Raw genomic sequence first — 9,504 nt, forward strand, 5'->3', positions numbered from 1 at the left:
TGACCGACCAACAACCAACCGGGTCCACTCGGAACCTTTATGCTCGAAAACAACAAAAATCCTTGGCCGGGATTTTACCTTCGTACACGTGTTGTACAAGCTTATTTTACTTAATATGCCCCCTTCCTTTCTCAAAAATTTCCAAATTGACATTCCCATGACATAAACAGTTATCATCGCAGCCCCGATGTTTCCACTTTCCACGAATGGCAAAATCAAAGTACGGGTGATGTTTTCAACGCGGCTGAAAGCGTTGTATTGTAAGGTAAGGTTGGTATGCTGTGCGGTGTGCGAAGGGCACATCTGGATTCGAGTGAGTTGTGCGGTGCCACAGGGCACAGGCATAATTGATAATTCCCGCTTCCAATAACTCAATGGCGTTCCCCAGCCGTTGGATTCAAGAGGAACACCATCTCAATCCTCCCAAATACTGTAGACAGTTCCTGTGAGGAGTCCGAATCTGCTCTCACAGAACGTGCCCAGTATGTCTTGGCCGCATATCGGAAATATCTCTTGTATATTTATTAAAAAAATTGTTTAAAACTCATTATAAATTTTTAAGTATTTCTCTTAACTTCATCATAACTTTTCAAAATGTTTTAAACTCGTCATGCTAAACAGACTAACAGATGTTAATATATTACCATTTTATAAATTAACGGGTGTTAATATATTACCATTTTAATACTTAGATATGAAAAAAAAAGAAAAAGTTTAAAAAATATTTTCAAATATAAAATATATAAAAATTATAGAAATTGCAAACAAAATAAAAATTATTTTCAAATTATTAAAAATATCAGAAAATAAAAATTATAGACAAAACATTAAAAATTATAGAAAAACAAAAAAATTACAAATAACTAACAAAAAATACAGGGAAATTGATAAATTGTAGAAAATAGAAAATGTACAAAAACAGAAATTATAACAAAACACTAAAAATGCAAAAAATAAAAAACAAGAAAATTGAAAACTGAAAAATACCATTTTTCCTCTAATTTGTGATTCAAGGATAATTTAGTCATGAAAATTGTTAGTTTATGATGATATGAACATGTCTGTTAAGAAGCATTAATGGTGCACTAGCTGAAGGTGAGTTTTGGAAAAAAAAAAAACTAGGAGTGCAAGTTGGGTTGGCCCAAATTAACAGTTTATATTGTTTCGGGCTCAGGTTTCGGATTGGGCTTATTGAAATTTTAACAAAATCCTAATCCTAACCCGAAAAAATTACATCCCTAATAAAAATTTACTGACATAGTAAGTTTTAGACATTTTAAAAAATTATGATAAATTTAAAAGAAATATTGAAAATTCATAATAATTTTATGCAATTTTCTTATTTATTATTTATGGAGGAGATGTTCCCCATACACTATAGCTGTGAGGTCGGTGTGAGGCGCGGAATAGATCCCAATTCTCCTGAAGGTGTCAGATGATTGCTGCTCCTAAAATTTCTGCTGTTTCGTCAGGAGTAGCGGATTACTGATTGCAGAAGCGGATCAGATGGGCGACTCCTCCATCGATCATGGACCCATGGCATATTAATAGCAAGAAAGGAAAAGAAAATCTGGGTTACTTGGGTCGAATATTTTGGGTCCGGTAAGATGGAATTGGGCTCTGGTGTACATATAACCGTACCAGATAGGAATCGGATCAAATTATGTTGAAAATAGTTGTGCAGCAGAACTTTGAAGTTTGAACCAGAGAGCACTTGCCAGTTGCCACTCCCACGGCTACCGTCCCACTTGTGCAACAGTTCAGTCTCCGTACGGGATGATTATGCTCTCCATACGTGTACGGTGCATCAGTAATTGAAAATTGATTGAACCGTCACTAGTATTTCAAAGGCCCAACCTAAGGTAGGCCGGTAGATGACATGGTTGAGTTGTGACTTGAGACTATTTGTATGTATAAATGACGCTGCTTGCTTTTGCTCAGAGTGTGCCGTGTTCTTGAGAAAAGAATAAGACGAGATGAAGACACGTGGAACGTCATTAGTGAATTTACGGCCCAGATTGATAACACTTCAGAAAGTGTCTCACACAACAAACAGTCGGTAGGTGTTATGCATCCCTCATGGGTGTTATTTATTAAAATTCATGGGTGGATTTTGATCTCGTCATATTATATTTTTTTACATCATAGATTTTTCCTGTTTTAAATCACACTTTTTCAATTTTCAAAATGTGATCTAAAAACTTAAAACAATGTTTTTTCTAAAAAAATGATATTAAACAAGAGAGTGTTATCTGAAACATCAGTTTTTCTCATGTGATGTTTATATAATAACACTTTTTTAGAAAACAGCATCAATGCCAAACACTCATAAGAATATCATGGGAGAGTGATTTTTTCCCTTCTACTCGCTAACACAAAAGTGTTGAACTGAAACTATGTGCCATTCCCAAGATAGAGCCTTCTTTATACAATTAATGATAGGTATGAAAATTAAAAAGAGAAATCCTTTAATTCTCTAATTTTGTTAAGATTGAGTTTGTTTTAGGTGTAAATTTAATTTTTCACCAATGTAAGATATGAACCGGTTCAGCAATGAATGGAAATTGAAATTGGTTGTTTTTTAATATTTACACCAATCATGTTTAATTGTCAAGGTATAAATTTGATAACATTCCTTAATTTAGTCCAAATAACTTTAGCCAGTAGCTATTTGTACAATTTCCAACCTTTCTCATTGCTCAAACATGATCAATCAATTGCCTGTAGCATATAGACTGTAATTCATTGCGCTATTTCTTCCTTCCTCTAGCACCAACAACGAGAGAGAGAGAGAGAGGGTAATGAAACAAAGATTAGAGAAAAATAGTGGAAGCGCAAGAAAAAATTGGCGTAAAGACTGCCGGAGCAGAGGCATCTAAAAGGCCATTAGGGCAACAAAAAGTAGACATGGCTCACCCACGGCATTCTTTACCCTTCTCTCCGACGAAGCGACGACCATGTTCTAAATAGCAAACGTACAGCCTTTCTCCTGGGGTGAAAAAGATAATAAAAGAATTATAAGGTGGATCAGCTGGTTCAAAAGGTGTGGAACCAAAGAGACAGGAGGAATAGGTTTCCGTGATTTCGGTTTGTTTTTTATGTTGCTTTGCTGGCCAAACTGGCATGGAATATTATATTCTAACACATGAAGACACCTCCCTCCCAATTTGGTGACAACCCCTCTTGGTTGTGGTGCAAAGGACTCTACTAGACTCAACTAGAGAATTGGAAAATGGCAATTCAGTGGCAATTTGGGAATTAAGACCCCTAGGTCCCTGCTCTTCCCCGGCCCTTACATATTAGCTCCCCAAAGCCCCTAGCTAGGCTGCACCTCTGGAGCTCAGTCCCTCAGCAACCTTACTTGGAACTTGGAAGATGCCTCGCTCTATTTTCAAGCAAGTAGCCATTAATGAAAGCCTCATCACATGTGAAGCTTGCTTGTCACTACAGGCAGTGCCCTGCATCGTCCTATGGCTATATATCATGGAGACATGGATGATGGACATAGAAAGAAACAAAACCCTAAGCAGCTAATTGACACCCTTCACCTTCACCAGGACAAGTCCCATTTGGAGGAACCATGAACCATCCCAGGCATTAAAAATTTGCTAGTTTCCAAATAAAGAAACATTCCAAGCCCTCTTTCTCTTGGATCACCACCAATTCACCATCCTGCTATATACCCTCCTTATTAATTTCTAATGAAATGTTTACATTACCAGCAAAAACAAAATCACAACATATGATCTGAAAATTGTTTGATGAAAATCTCAGTAGGCATGATTACTTTTGGACCATAGTCTAGGAATTCCACTTTTTCTCTCTACCAAACAATTGTTTGATATGTACATGATCAAATTAAGTGTAAAGAGACATAGGCATGTCAACTGATTAGTGGGGCCTATCTACCTTATTCCATCAAGTGAGGGTCCAAATGCATAGGACATGCATAGTGGGAGCTGGGAACCAGGCCAGAGAATAGGGCAATTAACAATTCCCTGCATACACATCTATTAAACAATCAGGAAAATTCATTAATTATAGGCCTAACAAACCCTCCTTTGGGAGACAAAACTCTTGGTACTTCTAACAACCCACTAGACCTAATGGGTTGTTCTGACAACCCACTAGACCTAATGGTTCAAAATATAAAATTTCATGAGATTCACACTCAATAGTAATAAACTACAATTAACTTTTTTGTTTAAGAGATTGATATTTGAACCGACTCTACTAGTAAATAAATATTAAATATTTATTGTGGAGACATCATAGGTAGGTAGGTAGTATGTATGTAGGTACACACATCTAAAGTAAAATATTGAATTGTTTTACTTTTTTATTAGTCAGCAGTACACATATTTAGGGGTATTCATGATCCGGTCCGGTCTTTGGAGAAAATCTCATACCAAACCAGAAAAAATGATCTCAGAAATTCTAAAATTAGACCAAACCATTTTAATAAAAAAATCAGATCAGACCAAACCGGGCCTTCTATTGGGCTCAACTTAATTAGAAAGCTCTAATTACTTGCATAAATAACAGATATAATTCAAATGGAAAAATTTATACAAAAAAGACATAGTATGGGAAGAGTTTTGACCAATCAAAACCTATCCATGAATTTTGATAAATAACACTTGATTGACTACTTCGTTTATAGTTCTAGTTGATTGGTCAGACGTTTTTTAGATATCATATCTTTTTCATATCATAGTCAAACCCATTCAAATATCAAATTAAATCTTAACAAGTGAAGTGCCACCTGATTAGGTGTTTAATAGTTAATCAAGTTTCAAATCTTATTAGATTTACTTAATCTTATAAGGTAAAGAGTTATATAATATGTTTAAATGTTAAATGAAAACATACAAATAATACATACATACATACATACATACATACATACATACATTCGTACATACAATATATATATATATATATATATACATACATACATACATACATATATATATATTTGATTTATGATCTGGTCTAATTTTTAAAATTCAGAAAATCGGACCAAAATTATAAACCAAAATTTTAAATTTTTTCATACCATACCAGATCAAACTGCTAATTTCAGTTTGTTTTAGTCCAATTTGTGGTCTGAATCATGTAATGGACACCCCTACACATATCTATAAATATTAATATCACAAGTCTCTCTCTTGTGCTCTGTATTTCTTCTTTATTGGTCGGTAATTTGGTTTTTTTATTAGGTATTTTATCAAGTTTTCTCAAAAATTTATCGGATGGGATCTATCCGATAAAGGGTGAATTAGGATTCTTAATAAATGGATATAGCATTGAGATCGACATTCAATTAACCAAATTGGATTTGGATTTTGATCTTGATACAATTCATTTGTCCTACTCCTATCTGAACCCCCAAATACCTTCTATTGTAAGTTTCCTAATGTTTTTTTGGTAAAGATCTCCTAATGTTTATTCTTAAAGAAAATTTCAAGTTTTTGAACAAAATCTAAACAAACAAGAGAGAGAATATAGTGGAGAAGAAAATAAATAAACCAAATTAAGTAATGGTGGTCTGGACTTGAAGCCAAGGTTCATTTAAAAAAAAAAAAACATAGAGAATTTGGGGCTTCACTTAATTCTCTATAATTACCACCTGTCTAGTAAACCGGGGAAATGGACCACTAGATCAGGAATCCTAATAAAATTATTATTTTTTTTCTAAATTTTTAGTGAACTTCATTTACAAAGTTAGGGTAAATGGATCTATAATTATTGTTTGCCCACCCTCTCCAATCCAAAAATAATAATTAAAATAAAGTAAAAAGTAAAAATAAAAAGTGAGTTTTATGAAGTCATTTCATTCACGCTGTACAGGTTCCTATTTGGATCCCATAGACTCGAATGGGCCTCGATCGAATGGCCCTTTAAAAGGATTGCCTTTTTTGGACTCTGAAGGGTCATTTGGAATTTATCATTCACCTCTATCTGTAGTTCTCTACAGTAGAAATGGAAATGATGTGGATGATGCATCTCTCATCAGTCATCTCATTCATGGTAATTTATTTGTTTTTTTTTTGTTTTTGCAATTTATTTTCTTTTTCTTTTTCATGAGGCCTGGAGAACTCTTTGTATCTCAAGTTTGGGGCATGGTGGGCTATGTCCTTCCATGTATTGCTTGATCTTTTTTTGATATTATTTTTAATAAAATTTTAATATAACGGCCTCTCCACCTGGAGTAAAATTCAGAATATAAAAAATAAAGGTATGGGGTATAGAGATGTTTTATTATTGTGGGAACTCACAAACATTGACATATCATTTTCTTGTCTGGTCTATTCAAATTAATGTAAAAGAACAGTTTGTGGGTATATTACTATATTATAATAGTCCAGGGCACAAGCCAAAGGCATTTGCATAGAATAGAGAGAAGAAATTAAAACAAAGTTTCCATCCTAAAAAGGGAAATAATTTAATAACAAATAAAACAAAGTTTCCATCCTAAAAAGGGCAATAATATAATAGCTCAAATATTCCATCCTTAAAAAAATTATTCTTTAACACTAAAACCATATTTTTCACCTCATTTTTGAAATAAATAACAAAAAACAAATGTTTCATCATAAAAAGGGAAATAATACTCTTAACTCAAATACTCCAGCCTAAAAAATTATTACTTATTTTATATGACATATTAAAACACTCCCTATCGTTTCATGGATTTACTAACCTACTCTATAGTTTGTGATTAACAGATTTGACCCTAATGTCCATTCGGATAAATTGAATCAAAAGACAATAAAAGGAAAAGTCATTTTTGCCCCTAATAAGACATGGCCAACCACTTTATTTGGCTCTATCTTACCAATCTTATTTTCTGTACGAATAAGGGGTGCTGCTTCTGGAATAATCAATCATGGGCCCATGCCCTTGAATATTTTCCACTCAATTTGGGTGATCATATTACTGTTTTCACATGGAAAAACAAACAGATCTTAATAAAAGATCGATCAAGTAAATAAATTGCAAATTATATGGATGTTTTAATAAAATAAAAATTATAGGGTAGTTTAAATAGGTCTGTGAAATTATAGGGGATGTTTTAGTAAATGACCCAAAAAAGGGAGAGTGATGGTTCAGCCCAGGGTCAGAATTTATAGGCTCAAAATACATTTGGGGTAAGTGTCAGCTTGGAATTGATGTCAATTCACGAATGCCTATGAGTGCATAGAGTATGAGTTTTTGACCTTTTGAATATTTATAACTCTACAGTGAAAATCAGAAATCTGCATTGAACTTGTCCCTACTTCTCCAATAATAATACTAATTGTATTGCTCTCTCTATATATATGAAGATAGAGAGACCTCTATCAAATATTTGGCTTTGGCTTTGGCTTATTGCCTTCCCACTACGCCAATTTTTGTTTCATTATTTTTATTGTGGGAGTTTCGATTGGGGAGACAGGAAACAAATGCTACTCATGCTATCCAGGCCCACAGTAGGGTGGTTGCTATCACTTATTAGTAGCACTTATTTGACAAGGACACGCCAGCGATTGAATCATCATTACTCAGTCACTTGGTGATTTGGTGTTTTGAATTTCTAAAGCAAAAGGGTTTCATTTCCCTGTTTTGTGGGGTTGCAAACTTGCAAAGAAGCCAAATGCTATATGACTGCAGTAGATGTGAGCTTCGATCCCATGAGCCAAACCAGCAGTTTAGTAGTCAAATACTCAAATTAATTAAAGGGCAGCTGAACATAGCATAGGGATGTCAATGGGGTTGGTTTGGTATGTGTGTTGCTTAACTCGACCCAGCTGACTTGATTGTATAAGACGTGCCAAGAAGAAATATATACCAGGGGGACTGGTCAGGGAGCTCAGGGCACAAAGGGGGCCACGAAAACTGAAAATGTTGTATTTTTTTTTTTTTGGTAGAAACGAGCAAGATAATAATCATAAAATAACAAGTATCAGAGTACAAAACCTAACCACTTAAGGTCTATTTAAGTCTGAATTGGCCATATCTTGGATCCACCCAAGTGGGTCCTATACAAAAACCCCCAGACTCCTTTAGACCCCTTCTAGCTAACATATGAGCAATAGTATTACACTTTCTATTTACATGATTAAAAGAGATTGAACAGTCCTCAGTCAATAAGTTAATATCCATGCACAGAAAATTTGCAACCAAAGCCATCTCAAAATCTCCTGTCTTCAAAGAAAATTTGCATCCAAAGCCATCTCAAAATCTCCTATCTTCAAAGCCTGCACCAGAACTTGGCAGTCAGATTCCACTGATATAACCTCTTCCTTATACATGCTCAAGATTTCTAGACTGTTAAGGATCGCTAATGCTTCCGCTTGAATGGGAGATGAGGCCGTTGACCTTTCAAAAACAGCAGCAATTACCATTCCTTCAGCATTTATAAGCACTGCACCAAAACCAGAATTACCTGGACACGAAAAGCTGCCATCCACGTTCAATTTCAAGTTCCTTGCATCTGGTGCTCTCCAAAAAAAGTTATCCCGATCATTATGGCTTGGAAGATGATGAGAAAAATCTCGTAATTCTGTTTGGGAAATCGTCACTCTTTCTCTTTCCACATCCTGTAAGATATAGCTAGAATGACTCTCGGAATAGGATCTGCATTATCGAAAGTTTTGCCATTCCTGGCCTTCCATATATTCCATAATAATAGAAAAGAATATGAGATCAATTCATCATTTCTTTCTTTATCTTTTAAGCACAGCTCCATCCACATCGAAAGCCACTCATTGAAGGAATTAATATGGCCTCGCTGGAACCCCGCACGGTTAATATGAGATCCAAACCAGGTTGATTTAGCATGATCACATTCAAAAAGGCAATGAATAATAGTTTCAGTCTGATGTAAACAAATAGAATAGTTGCTATCATTTGAGAGTTTTCTTTTGTACAGATGTTCTTTTACAGTTGATGCATTCTGAGAACATTTCCAAATAAAATTTCTTATTTTTGGGTCTATTTTGGCTTTTCAAATTTCAGCCCAATGATTCTTCCTCAGACTTACTACACTATTAGAGACTACATTCCCCAAAGATGATCTGCCAAATTTTGAAATCATAGCACAGTGCCCTGATTTATCAGTGTAAACCCCTTTTGGATGTAAGGTCCATTTTAACTTATCTTCCCAGCTACCTCTAGCTAGATTAATAGTAAGTATATTTGTTGCAATGGGCTCACTAAAGTTCTCTTCAATCAGTCTATTAATCCAACCTCTCCTATCTCCATTCATCAGGTCCTTAACCCAGATCAGTTCTGGATTGTTTGGTCTTGGACCCATGATTTTAAAAGATTCAACCTGATTGAAAATGTTGTATTTGATGCATTGCTATTTCCATCTGAAACATTTTATATCGATCAATATTAATTAGTGAGAGATTCAGCTAGAATGTTTATACTAGTGTTCTCGAATCATCGTTGACCCTGACGATTGGACCATTTGGCTCAGGAATTGTCTTATTAACCGGTTTTATTTTACCTTAG

Source organism: Nelumbo lutea, chromosome 1 (assembly GCF_056320005.1).
Source record: "Nelumbo lutea isolate HS-2025 chromosome 1, American lotus-T2T, whole genome shotgun sequence".
NCBI classification, from domain to species: Eukaryota; Viridiplantae; Streptophyta; class Magnoliopsida; order Proteales; family Nelumbonaceae; genus Nelumbo; species Nelumbo lutea.